Raw genomic sequence first — 15,075 nt, 5'->3', positions numbered from 1 at the left:
TAGTACTCTCCCCTAACCTAACTCAGCATTCCCAGTCAGGTTGTTTGATAAAATTAAGCACACATGGGATTCCAATAGTTTTAACCCACATTACTAGCATAAACCTCTATATGGATTTGGGTCTTGCCCTCTCTGTGCCTTAACTTCTTCCAAATAATAGAAATAACTTTGTGAAGAGAGAGCAGTCTAGTACTTGTGTGTAAAGCTGTGGAAGATCACTGAAGGAATGATTTCAGTGTCTTTCCTGTCCCTTGCTATGTATTTACCCAGCAGTGGAGTGTGTGAAAACTGGATCAAGTTTTCAGTTCTCTTTCTGGTGTTTGCACTCTGTGTTGACTCACCTGAGGGTTTATTGATTTTTATATTCTGAAATTGCTTATTGATTTTTATGTCTGAAGTCCTTTCTCCAAATCCTTTCCTTTGTGTAATTCTTCTTCCTCTCCGTCTTTTTTTTGGTCTGAGCCTGACCACTTGAGCAATAAAGAAAAAAATGGATTGCGTTTTTGTTTTGTTTTTTTTTTGTCTTTTTGTCTTTTTAAAGCTGCACCCACAGCATATGGAAGTTCCCAGGCTAGGGGTTGAATTGGACCTGCAGCTGGCAGCCTACACCACAGCCACAGCAACTTGGGATCCAGGCTGCATCTGGAACCTGCACCACAGCTCACGGCCACGCTGGATCCTTAACCCATGGAGCGAGGCCAGGGATCAAACCTGAGTCCTCAAGGATCCTAGTCAGGTTCATTAACCACTGAGCTACAACAGGAATTCCCGGGAACGCTTGTCACTTTCAGACATTTCTTAAGTCACCAACCTGCCTTACTCCCTAATTTAATGAAATACATAATCATTTTAACTGAACTAAAGTTTCTCAAATGTATAATTTAGAACACAGTCTTAGACATGCTCTGTGTTGTATGGATGATGAAGTCTAATGATTCTGATGGAAAAACATATATGGCAGCGGTCTAAATCTTCACAGATAGTTCAAGACAGATGTCATCTGTGGTTGAGCTTAATCAGCTCTAGAAATTTATTATGAAAAATATCACTTGGAGTTCCCCCTGTAGCACAGTGGGTTAAGAATCTGAACGCAGCAGCTCTGGTTATTGTGAAGGTGTAGTTTTGATCCTTGGCCCAGTGCAGTGGATTAAAGGATCTGATGTCACAGCTGTGGCTCAGATTTAATCCTTAGCTCAGGAACTTCCATATGCCACAGATGTGGCCATTAAAAAAAAGAGGAGTTCCTCTCGTGGCACAGTGGAAATAAATCTAACTAGGAACCCTGAAGTTGTGGGTTTGATCCTTGGCCTTGCTCAGTGGGTTAAGGATCTGGCATTGCCCTGAGCTGTGTTGTAGGTTGAAGATGAGCCTTGGATCCTGCGTTGCTGTGTCTGTGGGTAGGCCAGCAGTTGTAGCTCCGATTCTACCTGTAGCCTAGGAACCTCCATACACCATGGATGTGGCCCTAAAAGACAAAAAAAAAAAAAAAAAAGAGAGAGAGGGAGGGAAGGAGGAAGTAAAGAGAAGAAAAAAAGAAAGAAAAGGAGTTCCTGTCGTGGCACAGGGAAACAATCCAACTAGGAACCATGAGGTTTCGGGTTTGATCCCAGGCCTTGCTCAGTGGGTTAAGGATCTGGTGTTGCTGTGAGCTGTGGTGTAGGTTGCAATCTCGGCTCAGATCTGGCCTGGTTGTGGCATAGGCTGGTAGCACCTGCTCTGATTAGACCCCTAACCTGGGAACCTCCATATGCCGTGGGTGCGGCCCTGAAGAGACAAAAAAAAAAAAAAAAAAAAGAACCCAAAATAAAACCAGAAAAATATCACTTTCCACTCAGAGCCTAGACTTTCTTTAGGATTCAAATTCAAAGCCTTCATTGATGCAGACTCTGTGTCTCCCTTCTGTCTCTAAAGAAGGCATGAGAAGCAAACAAAAGGTGGTGGAAGACATAGGAGCAAGAGGGAGTTTCTGGTCCTATAGTTGAAATCTTAAAATGGATCAGGTTTTGAACTGAATTATAAAAAACCAGTTGCCTTAATTTTTAAATGTGGATGCTCTCAAGATCAGAGGCTGCACTTTTCCACTTACAATTGATCTTTTCTTCCTTTGGGAGGACTAAACAATTCTAAGATTCATGACATAGGTTTTGGCCAATAGTAATTGTTAGACAGGCCACAAGAAATATATGCGTGTAAAAAAACAAAAGTATCATCAAGTGTTTGCTGGGTGTCTTGATTATGTAGAGTACTTTGGGGCTGTGACTAACTGTGGAGGCTTCTTGTTCTTTCAGTCTTATATAGTAAGGAATCTATAGTTTATTTGCTATGTCCATGCACTATTACAGGCAAAGAAGACATAATTAGCAAAGGCCCTTATGGTGTGGAGCTTATATTCCAGAGAATGGGAAGGGGAGGCAGATCATACACAAATAATACAATTGATAAATGCTAAAAAGAAAACAGAGTGAAGAGACAGATGGAGTTCCCTTTGTGGCTCAGCGGAAACAAATCCCACTAGGAACCATGAGGTGGCGGGTTCGATCCCTGGCCTTGCTCCATGGGTTAACGATCTGGCGTTGCCGTGAGCTGTGGTGTAGGTCGCAGACGCGGCTCGGATCCTGCGTTGCTGTGGCTCTGGCGTAGGCCGGCGGCAACAGCTCCGATTCAACCTCTAGACTGGGAACCTCCATGTGCCACGGGTGCGGCCCCCCAAAAAAAGAGAGATTCAGAGAATGGTGGGAGTGTATAAGCTGTTTTATTTAATGTTGGCAGGGAAGGTTTCTCAGATAAAGTGATACTTGAGCAGAGGCCTGCAGGGAGGGAGAAAGCTGTGTGTACATCTAGGGGAACAGCTTCCAAGCAGAGGGAACAGCAAGTATAAAAACCTGGGAATGAGAGTATAATTCACAAGTTGGGAGAACAGCAGGGAGGCCAGTTCAGCTGGAGCTGGGTGAGCAGAAATAGTAAGAGATGAAATTAGAGAGATGTCGGGGAATAGATTACATAGGGTCTGTAGGCTGTATTAAGGATTTGGGGTTATGGTCTAAAATTGAGAGTTTGGGAGATTTTTGAATAGAAGAATGACATGGATCTGATTTAAGTTTTATTCTTATTTTATTTTATTTTTTTGTCATTTTAGGGCTATACCCTAGGCATATTGGAGGTTCCCAGGCTAGAAGCTGAACGGAATAGCCTCTGGCCTACGCCACAGCCATAGCAATGCCAGATCCTAGCCTTGTCCGTGACCTACCCCTGGTTTGTGGCAACGCCAGATCCTTTAACCCACTGAGCAAGGCCAGGGATCAAACCTGCATCCTCATGGATACTAGTTGGGTTCTTAACCCTCTGAGCCACAATGGGAACTGCTGATGTACATTTTTAAAGGACCATTCTGGTTGCTTTGTTGAGAATAGGTTTGGAGGGCAAGGGTAGAGGCGAGGAGACTTGTTAGGGGGCTACTGCATTATATCTGGGTGAGAAAGTGATGGCGGCCTGACCAAGATGGTGACATTGGAAGTGGTCACAATCTGGATATATTCTAAAGTAGATCCAAGACAGGTGCTGTGAAGGGGCCGTGGCTGGGGGCTGTGCAGGCCCTTGGTTTTGTGTTGGCTTTCCATGGCTTTCCCTTACTAGCACGGATCCCAGAGCTGGCAGGCCTGGGGTGCTGAGGGAAGCAGGTTTGGCTCCTCTGGGGCGGGGTGGCAGAACTAGAGACTGACACCAGGTTCATCTCGGAGCCGAGCCTGTTGTCTGTGCGACCGCAGTGCAGGGAGGGGTTGAACATAGTGCATTTAAAGCGCAGGAGATGAGAAACCCTGCTGTCCATCTGTGGTGTCTTGAGTAAAATTTGAGGAAGGAGAGTACGTACATGGGTGAAAGCAGACATGCCTACTGAACTAGTTTTGAAGGTTAAAGTTCCCTAAAAGGATTTTATAATAATGAGTACTTTTACTCTTCCCTGTACGCACTCACACATACGCAGATACAAACGTGCGTGTTCCTATCCTCTTTCGGTATGTATTCAGAAAAGCTTCAACCTTTGGAATATATATATATTTTTTTAGTTCATCTTAAAGACTCTTAGCAAGTAATTAGTACTGCTTTTCTTTGCTTTGATATGCTTAGCATAACGCCTTGATATAATTAAGAGTATGAGATCTGGAATCAAATGAATATAAATTTGAACCCAGACGCCGCCACTTGCTACCCACCTTTGGTAAATTACTTAGTGTTTCTAAGCCTACATATACTCTTTGTGAAACAGCCAGAACAACAGGGTTGATGGATAGGGACAATAAATAGCCACTTTATTTCCTGCTAAGTATGGAATCAACTGAAAGGCAGGCAGATCAATATACAAATTTTAAATGTATTTTATCTTTATTACTGATAAAGATTTGGTTGAAGGCTGTGTCTTAATGTGCAGCAGTGATAATGCTTTCTAATAATACTGATCCAGAAGTAAGTACACAAGTTAGATAAATTTACCCAACAAATCTCTGGAAGTGTGGGACAAGCACAGGTTTCTCTCTGCAGAGGCAGCCAGAGCATATCTGTAAAACTTATGGAAAAAATGTATGCCTTCTGCAAGCAGGCAGATCCTGGCAGAGCCGCAGTTCCTTTTTCCAAACACACCAATCAGAAAAGTCACTGGTTTTCCTTGGAGTAGATTGAGGAGGCCCGGACTATAGCTGATGAAGACTGGAGGGGCGCAACGTACACACCTTAATCACTTGTATTGTGACTAGCACGTAGTAAATACTTGCTAAATGCAGGGTTTTGTTATTTGCATACAATGGATGCTCAATAGCTATTTACTGATTGAGCATATTGCCACCACATGCTTATAAAGGTTTTTTTTTTTTCCTTTAAATTGGGAAAAAAATGAAAGATACACAAATCTACAGAGCTAATTTAATAAACACTTTTGTGGAGTTCCCTGATGGCGAGCATGGTGGGTTAAGGATCCAGTGTTGTCACTGCTATGGCTTAGGTTGCTACTGTGGCACTGGTTCGATCCCTGGCCTGGGAACTTTGCATGCCACGAGCTCAGCCATAAAAAAACAAAAACAAAAAGGAAAAACCTTTGCACTGGAATTAACCAGTGTTGGCATGTTGTAACTTTTTTTTTTTTTTTTTTAACAAAAATAACACCATGCTACTGAAATTAATGTCTCCTTTATAACTTCCCTCCTGGCTCTACCTCCATCTCATTCCCATTCACTAGAAGCAACTACTATCAGGCCTTAGGCTTGTCTTTCCATTCCATATTTCATACCATCTTATATTCAACAGGTGACATCATATTGTTCATGTCTTTCAATAACTTTCTTTTTTTAAGCTCTACCCACACTAATAAATGTATGTAGTTTACTCAGTTTAACTGCTGTAGGATATCCTGTAAGAATAGCTAACTTTCTATATTTATTCAAAGGACCCTTTTTTTTTTCCTTTTCCATTTTGATTTATTACAGGATATTGAATATAGTTCCCTGTACTATACAGTAAGACCTTGTTCTTTATTTAATATATAGTAGTTTCTATCTATCTACTAATCCCAAACTCCTAATTTATCCCTCCCCCTGCTTCCCCTTTGGTAACCATAAGGTTGTTTTCTGCATCTGTGAGTCTGTTTCTGTCTTATAAATAAGTTCATTTGTGTCATATTTTAGATCCCACATGTCAGTGATGTCACATAGTATTTGTCTTTCTCTTTCTGACTTACTTCACTTAGTGTGATAATCTCTGGTTGCATCCATGTTGCTCTGAATGGCATTATTTCATTCTTTTTTTATAGCTGAGTAGTACTTCATTTTATGTATGTACCACATCTTCTTAATTCTTTCATCTGTCGATGGACGTTGAGGTTTCCTTGTCATGGCTGTTGTGAATAGTGCTGCTATGAACATAGGGGCTCATGGACCTTCTGAGTTATAGTTTTGTCTGGATATATGCCCAGGCATGAAATTGCTGGATGATATGCTAGTTCTATATTTAGCTTTCTTTTTTTTTCTCAGTGAAAATTATTTTTTATATTTAGTTTTCTGAGGAACCTCCATATTGTTTTCCATAGTGGTTGTACCAATTTACATTCCCACCAACAGTGTAAGAGGGTTCCCTTTTCTCTGCACCCCCTCCAGCATTTGTTATTTGTGGACTTACTAATGATGGCCATTCTGACCAGTGTGAGGAGGTACCTCATTTGCATTTCTCTAATAATTAATGGTGTCAAGCATTTTTTCATGTGCCTACTGGCCATTTGTATATCTTCTTTGGTGAAATATCTATTTAGGTCTTCTGCCCATTTTTAAAATGGGGTTTTTTTTGTTATGAGTCGTATGAGCTGTTTTTTGTTTGTCTTCTCTAGGGCTGCACCCGTGGCATGTGGAGGTTCCCAGGCCAGGGGTCTAATCGGAGCTGTAGCCGCCAGCCTACGCCAGAGCCACAGCAACTCAGGATCCAAGCCGTGTCTGCAGCCTACACCACAGCTCACGGCAATGCCGGATCCGTAACCCACTGAGTGAGGCCAGGGATCGAATCACGCAACCTCATGGTTCCTAGTCAGATTCGTTAACCACTGAGCCACGGTGGGAGCTCCATGAGCTGTTTATATATTTTGGAAATTAAGCCCTTGCTGGTTGCATCATTTGCAGGTATTTTTCCATAGGTTGTCTTTGCACTTTGTTTTTGGTTTCCTTTGCTGTGATCAGGTCCCATTTATTTATTTTTGCTTTTATTTCTATTGCTTTGGTAGACTGACCTAAAGAAACATTGGCATGATTTATGTCAGAGAATATTTTGCCTTTGTTCTCTTCTAGGACCTTTATGGTGTAATGTCTTAGATTTAAGTCTTGAAGCCAGTTTGAATTTACTTTTGAGTGTGCTGTGAGGGAGTGTTCTAACTTCATTGATTTATATGTAGCTGTCCAGCTTTCCCAACACCACTTTCTCAAGAGGCTGTCTTTTCTCCATTGTATATTTTTGCCTCCTTTGGTTGAAGATTACTTGCCCATAGGTGTGTGGGTTTATTTTGGGGCTGTCTGTTCTGTTCCGTTGATCGTTATGTCTGTTTTTGTGCCCGTACCACACTGTTTTGGTTTCTCTGGCTTTGTGGTATCATCTGAAGTCTTGTAGGGTTATGCCTCCAGCTTTGTTCTTTATCTTCAGGATTGCTTTGGCAATTCTGTGTCTCTTGTGGTTCCACACAAATTTTAGGATTATTTGTTCTAGTTCTAGGAAAAATGTTACGGGTGATTTGAGAGGGATCACATTAAGTCTGTAGATTGCTTTGGGTAGTATGGCCATTTTAACAATATTTTTCTAGTCTAAGACATGGGATATCTTTCCATTTCTAAAGAACCCATTGTTAATAGCTTCAGTATATACCTTGCAAGTGTGGCCAGAGGGCCTGATGACTCCTTCCATGTGTAGCATAAATAGAGACATTGGTGGGTCTAGTCAGTGGGCTCAAGGATATGCAAGTGCCAGCAAATTAGTGATACTTGCTTATCGTACTTCCTAATAGCCATGGATTCTGTGGTGAAGCCATCTCATAAACTTTGTGACTTCTGCTTATATTTTAGAAATGGAGATCCCATGTTGTTCGCAGAGCCACAACCAGAATCAGTCAGAAGGAGAAGGGAGATCAGAGTGGGAACCCAAGAGTCCAGATTGCAGTCACTGTGTCATTCACCTGTACTCTGAAAGAAACGGGGAGTCTTATGCCGTGGGGATACTCCCAGTAGCTAATCCTTCTCGTATAAGTGGTCCTTTTCTTATAAAATGATAACCCCCCCAAACACCAGTTCTTTGATTAAGGAGATTTGAAGTGACTTCTGAGTGGCCTAGCATCTGGAAATGGAAGAAAAGGCAGAAGGAAAACCACCCCTTGAATCATGTTTGCAAAGAGAAGTATGCCAAATGTTCTTTTATTACTCCAGTGTCATTAAAATTTAATTGGTGTTATGTCAGCTACTTAGATCAGAGCTAATAGCATATTAAACTACATTCTGTTTGTACCAGTTCCATGGTAACTTGGGTGGGTGTGGAGTTGGACAAGTGGCAGCTGTGACGTCTGGTCTATAGAGTGATTTCATTATGATATGAGCCCCTGTGTCACCCTGGATCACTAAGTGTCACTATGTGATGTGATCTGACTTCTCAGTGCCCCTCAGAATACTCAGAGCCATGAGCAAAGACCCTGAGTTGCTTGTCTGACCCAGAGGTTTAGCTTAGAGAATAGCGAATTCCTGGTGATACAGACAGGTAAAACTATGAGTTTTCTTTTTCTTGATGAAAAGAAAGTCAGGACTTTTTGGAAGTTTTATAAGTAGTTCTTTGATATTAGAATGTGTTTGTAGTTTTCAATTTGCCCTCTGATGACCTCTATAAATCAGCAGAGGAGGTGCCCATGAGTCACGCATCTGGGCTTTTAGTGGCTTTGAGCTCTTACTTGTTTTCACTGTCTCCAGGTCCTTTTATGAGTTTCCGGTTGTCATATCTCTATTTTTTTAGTTGTATAAATATGTTACTCGATTGGAAAGTAGTAGTGATCACATAGAAGTTTCCTTGCCCTTGTTTGTCCATTGGCTCTCCCAGAATACCTTTTTTTTTTTTTTTTTTGCTTTTTGCTTTTTAGGGCCACACCTGTGGCATATGGGAGTTCCCAGGCTAGGGGTCGAATTGGAGCTACCGTTGCTGGCCTGCGTCACAGCCACAGCAACTCAGAATCTGAGCCACATCTGCGACCTACACCACAGCTCATGGCAACGCTGGATTCCTAACCCACTGAGCAAGGCCAGGGATTGAACTCGTATCTTCATGGATACTAGTTGGGTTCATTGCTCATTTCCCATTCCCTAGCACCTGGCAAACATTAATCTGTTTTTGTGTCTCAATAGATTTGCCTGTTCTGGATATTTGTATAAATGGATAAGGTAGTATGTGGCTTTTGTGTCTGACTTCTTTCACTTAGCTTAGTGTTTTCAAGGTTCATATATGCTGTAGCATATATCAGTAATTCATTCCTTTTTATGGCTGAATAATATTCCATTATATGGGTATACCACATTTGTTTATCTGCTCATCAGTTGATGGGAGTTTGGGTTATTTCTACTTTGGGGCTATTATGAGTATTGCTGTCAACATTCACAGGTTTTTGTTAGAACACCTATTTTCATTTCTCTTGGTTGGTATATACGTTGGAGTTTGGAATTGCTGAGTCATACAGTAATTTTATTAACTTCTTGAGTAACTGCCAAACTTTTCCATAGCAGCTGCATCATTTTACATTTCTGACCATCAGTATATGAGGGTTCTGATGTCTCCATGTCTTTGCTAACACTTATTTCCTATTTTTGATTATAGCCTCCTTAGTGGGTATGAAGTAGAATTTCATTGTGGTTTTTATTTGCATTTCCCCAGTGAACAGTGATGTTGAACACCTTTTCATATGTTTATTGGCCTTTAATATATCTTTTTTGGAGAAATGTTTATTTGAGGGTCGTTTGTTCATTTTTATTTTTTATTTGCGTGTGTGTGTGTGTGTTTTGGGTTGTTTTCTGTTCCTGGACCATGTGGAAATTCCTGGGCCAGGGATTGAACCTGTGCTACAGCTGCAGAAACACTGGATCCTTGGAGTTCCTGTCGTAGCTCAGTGGTAACGAATCTGACTAGGAACCATGAGGTTGCGGGTTCGATCCCTGGCCTTGCTCAGTGGGTTAAGGATCCGGCATTGCTGTGAGCTTTGGTGTAGGTTGTAGACACGGCTCGAATCCCGCGTTGCTGTGGAATAGGCCTGTGGCTATAGCTCCCATTAGACCCCTAGCCTGGGAACCTCCATATGCCGTGGCAGTGGCCCTAGAAAAGGCAAAAAGACAGGAACCCCCCCCCCCAAAAAAAGAATCCTTAACCCCCTTAATTTTTATTTTTTGTCTTTTTAGGGCCGCACACGCAGCCTATGGAGGTTCCCACGCTAGGGGTTGAATCAGAGCTACGGCTGTTGGCCTATACCAGAGACACAGCAAAGCCAGATTGGAGCTGTGTCTGCTACCTGCACCACAGATCACGGCAACGCCGGATCCTTAACCCCCTGACAGAGGCCAGGGGTCGAACCTGCATCCTCATGAATCCTAGTCACATTCGTTTTCACTGAGCCATGACAGGAACTCCCTTTGCTCATTTTTAAATTGGATCGTATATCTTTTTGCTGTTGAATTGTAAGAAGATAGAAATTCTTGACTTGTTTGGAGCATAGTAGGAGTGGCCTGACTTTAGGCTTTTGCCACACATTCTTGCATGTTGGTCTTGCCGCCACAGGTGAGTCAGTTACACCTCCACTTCCAAGAATGCAAGGTGTCGCCCTTACTTCCTCTCTCAGGAGGCACACCCTTATTCACTTGCCCCTTTACCGTGCCTACAGGCCACACTCCATAGTAAGCACTGCTGATTCGATCTTCTTGCTCTTCTTGTAAGGATAGGGCAAACTGAAGCAAACTGATACTGTAAAGCTTGGAGGACTTGTAGAGTTTTAATAGTACTTATTTATTTATTTATTTATTTATTTATTTTTGTCTTTTCCAGGGCTGCACCCGCAGCATGTGGAGTTTCCCAGGCTAGGGGTCGAATCGGAGCTGTAGCTGCTGGGTTACACCAGAGCCATAGCAACGCAGGATCTGAGCAGCGACTGCAACCTACACCACAGCTCACGGCAACGCCAGATCCTTAACCCACTGAGCGAGGCCAGGGATGGAACTAGCAACCTCATGGTTCCTAGTCGGATTTGTTAACCACTGAGTCACAATGAGAACTCCTACTAGTACTTATTGAGAAATACTTGGCTTTCTGATCCTGGAGAAACACAGGAAAAATAATGTGTATTAGGAACTATCTTGCTTTTATACAATTTGTTTTCATGAGATTTCTTTAGTATGTATTGTATACATTTGTTTGTCATATATAATGGAACTTAGAAAAGTGTCCTGTGTGGACTCTAATTTTGGGGAGTTTTTTGGGTTTGTATTAGAAAGGAGTCAGGGACCCCAGGGTTGTGATATTGGTAGTGGTCTTTGTGCGTCCTTTTTCTGATCTCTTTTCCTCAGGCCCTGAATCAGACAAATCCTTGTCCTACTTAGCATACTGTTAGTACGTTTATACCACACACAGTTCTCAGCTGTGGCATTGTGTGATCTCTGAAAGACATTTTCTTTACTCCTTTATTTTCTGAATGTAGCATTTCAGCCCTCCTAATAATTTCCTTGGGTGTAATTACACTGATACTTCTACACCCCTTGTGTTGGACCTGTATGAAGCTCAGTGTCTTCTTTGTAGACAGGAGGTAAAATTATTTGTCTTGACACTATAGTATGCATGCTCTTAGGGCTCATCTGTGACAATTAAAATACCAAGTAATTTTCCTTCATGGAGTTTTAGGGTCGGGTCTCAAAAAGCCATAGACTTATTAAAATTGGAAGATATCCTAGAGGCCACTTGATAGAGCACCCCCCTCCCCTTCCTTCAACCGTTTCTGCCATATCGTTCCTACTTGAATACATCCAGTGATTTCTAGTGCTCTCTCCTTTTGCCTGAACGACTCTTCTCTTGGTGTCTGTGGCACAGTGTCCCTCCTTTTTTGTGTTCTTGGCTGCTTCCTCTTTTTTCTTCCAATCTTACTAAGTGTTCAGTTTTTAATAAGTCTAAGTCCTGTATTCTGTATTGTTTCTCTAGGAAGTCCAACCTTTTTCTGGGCTTCAAGTACTCCCTATATGCAAAAGTATAGCTGTAGCCTAGACTGGTTCTGTGAACTGCAAACCCAGTGTGTTTTTCCTCTCGCCTCTCAATTGGATGTTTCACAGGGATCTTAAATTCAGCATGTCTAAAACTAAATTTATAACCTTCCCTTCAAACCTGGTCCATTTGGGAGTATTCTTTACTCTCCCCCGCCAAGTTCTGATAAATAATGAAGGTCATGGTGAAGGACTTGGTGGAGTCCTTTTGTTGATTTTTCTCCAGAATATTTCTTAAATCTATTCTCTGTCTCCATTGCCACCACTTAAATAGTGTCACGTCCTTCTAAGATGATTGCACTGGCTTCCTCATCGATTTCTCAGCGCTCACACTTGTATTCTCTACCCCAGCGCTTCCAACGCATTTTCCATCACACACCCAGAGAGCAAGATTGGCATGATTCGTTAGGGTAAGTGGACAAAGGCTAGGCAAGGCTGAGGCAGCTGCTGGGAGGGGCTTAGCCTGCCCTGAACCCACCCGGCCACTTGAGGGACGAAGTGGATCTAGATCTTGCACACACTTACCCATTTGTGATTCACTGGGCTTTCTGCAAAAAGCTCTGGTCTAACTCATTCTCTGTGTTACAGTCAGAAGGTTTTTGTTTTCAGTGGAAATTTTATTTTTGTCACTCATGCCTAAAATTCAGTGGTTTTTCATTGTCTTTGATACCAAATCTTTAACATGGCTTAAGACCCTGCATGATCTGACTCACCCTCCCCAGCCCCATCCTTCTATGTCGTCTGTCTCCCCGACTCCCCCCGTTCTGTACTTCAGCCTCACTGGCTGTCGTTTGGTGCCAGACATGCCTTGCTTCGTGTGCCCTTTGCACAGGCTGCTCCATTTGCCTGGAATTGCGCTCTCCCCATGCCAACTCTCCACTTAATTACGTCCTACTCATCCTCAGCCAGTTCAGAAGTACTTGTGTGAGTGCCTTGATTGTACCAGGTGGGTTTCCTCTACCAGACACTGTGCTTTTTCCTCAGAGTCCCTCTTGCAATGATAGGTCAATGTCTGTGTGCCCTGCAGCAGTGTAATCGCTGTGAATAAGGGAGTAACTTGTTCACCGCTCTGATGTCGATGCTCTCTGGGACTAACATATATTGAGTGCTCAGTGACTGTTGGTTAAATCCACCGTGTGTCAGTTCTTGGTGCTGCGATGAAGCATTAGTCAAGTCAGACCAAATCCCTGCTTTTACGGAGCTTGCTTTCAGATACAGATAATCACTCTATAAGCAAGAAAGTATCATGTAGTAAAGGCGGTATTTTAGAAAGTTTTTGAGGAGGCCTCTCTGAAAAGGTAAAATTTCAGCTAAGGTTGGAATGAAAAGAAGCAGCTAGCCACTTTAAAGTATCCAAAGGAAGAACATTCTAGGTAGAGGGCACAGATGATACAAATGCCTTAAGGTTGGAAAAAGGTTGGTGGAATTGTTTAAACAAGTGAAAGGGGGAAAGAACTGAAGTAAAGTTGTAGTGGTTGGCAGAGTTCAAATCACGCAGGGCCTTATTGCCCAGGTTGAGGAGTTTGGATCTTTTTTTTAGGGCTGCACCTGCAGCATATGGAAGTTCCCAGGCTAGGGTTTGAATCAGAGCTGAGGCTGCCAGCCTGTGCCACAGCCACAGTAACGTGAGATCTGAGCCACATCTGCGACCTACAGCACAGCTCTTGGCAGTGCCTGAGCCTTAACCCATTGAGCGAGGCCAGGGATTGAACCCATGTCCTCATGGATGCTAGTTGGATTTGTTACTGCTGAGCCACAGTGGGAACTCCAGGAGTTCGGATTTGATTCAGAGTATCATGGGAAGACATTAAAGGGTTCTGAGCAGAAAGTAACCTGATTTATTCATCGGAATATCCATGATAAACATCTAGGCGAGGGTGATGGAGGTTTGGACTAGAATGGTAGCCGTGGAGATGTATAGAAAGAAGAGGGTGGTTTTAGGGTATATTTGGAAGTAAGTTAAGACTGATGGCTGGATAGGAGGTATGGAATATGAGGAAAAGAGAAGAATCAGGGATGCTTTCTGTATTTTTTTGTTTCTGTGGTTTTTAAATTGAGCAGTTGGATGACTGCCACTCACTGAGATGGAGAAGACTGGAAGGCCCTGGGGTGACTATACATCAGGTGTGCTTGTCTTAGACGTGTTATGTTTGGGTTCAACATCCAGGGGGATATGTTTTGTTTGTTTTTGTCTTTTTGCCTTTTGACGGCCGCTCCCGCGGCATATGGAGGTTCCCAGGCTAGGGGTCCAATCGGAGCTGTAGCCGCTGCCCTATGCCAGAGCCACAGCAATGCAGGATCCCAGCTGCGTCTGCGACCTACACCACAGCTCACGGCAACACCGGATCCCCAGCCCACTGAGCAAGGCCAGGGATCAAACCCGCAACCTCATGACTCCTAGTTGGATTCGTTAACCACTGAACCACGACAGGAACTCCAGGGGGATATGTTTTATAAGCAATTTGATGTGTAAATCTGTAATTATGGAGAGGTCTGGGTCGGAGATACAAATACGGAAGTCATAGTGATGTTTAAAGATGTGAGGCTAGATGAGGTTTCCGAGATAGAGGGATAGAAGTTCTGGGACAGCCTCTAAGAAAGTGCCAACATTTTGACGTTGAGTGGAGGAGGCGTTGTCAGCAAACGAGGACTTGGAAGGAGTGGGCAGGAGAGTAAGAGGACTGCAGGAGTGTGGGATCTCGAAAGCTAAGAGAGGAAGTGTGTTGAATGCCATCGATGAGTAAGAATGCGCTGAGCAAGAAGAGAACAGCGTAACACCGCTTTGGGCAACAGAGATCATTGGTGACCTGGGCTGCAGTCATGCAGTCAGTTCAGGGGAGTAGACGGGAAGCGTGGCGGGTGAGGTTTGAGGAAGTGGAAGCAGCTACCCAACAGTTGGTCCAAGAGATTTTTCAAGAAGGGGAGGAGAGAACGGGGGCAGTGACTATGGGGAATGTGGGGATGAGAAAGGGGTCAGGTTTGGGGTTTGTTTTCTGTGTTTTTTTAAAGTGACTCACCTTGCCAAGAAGGATTTTGCGGAGAAAGCAAAACTGAAGATTAAGAAGAAAGAAAACAAAATTTTGTGGGAACAAAATTTTTGAGGAGATGGAATCAATACCCAAATGGAGGGATTGTGTTTTGATAGGCGCTGACCCTCTATTTTAACAACAGGGAAAGAAACCCGTGTGTGTACAGGTGTCGGTCAAGTAGCAGGTTCGATCATAGAAAGATGGAGCTCTCATCAGATTGCTTCTCGCTTCTCTGTGAGCTGGGAATGAGAGGGGAGGAGAGA

General features: G+C 43.0%; 1 protein-coding gene across 1 annotated transcript in view; it reads left to right on the top strand.

Annotated features, from left to right (window-relative positions):
• PFDN1 (prefoldin subunit 1) overlaps nt 1-15,075 on the top strand; it is a 66,646-nt gene that overhangs the window by 43,194 nt on the left and 8,377 nt on the right. The gene's annotated exons all lie outside the window — the stretch shown is intronic.

Source organism: Phacochoerus africanus, chromosome 4 (assembly GCF_016906955.1).
Source record: "Phacochoerus africanus isolate WHEZ1 chromosome 4, ROS_Pafr_v1, whole genome shotgun sequence".
NCBI lineage: Eukaryota > Metazoa > Chordata > Mammalia > Artiodactyla > Suidae > Phacochoerus > Phacochoerus africanus.
Note: the sequence above shows the minus strand (reverse complement) of the source record. Positions and strands in the feature narration are given on the sequence as shown.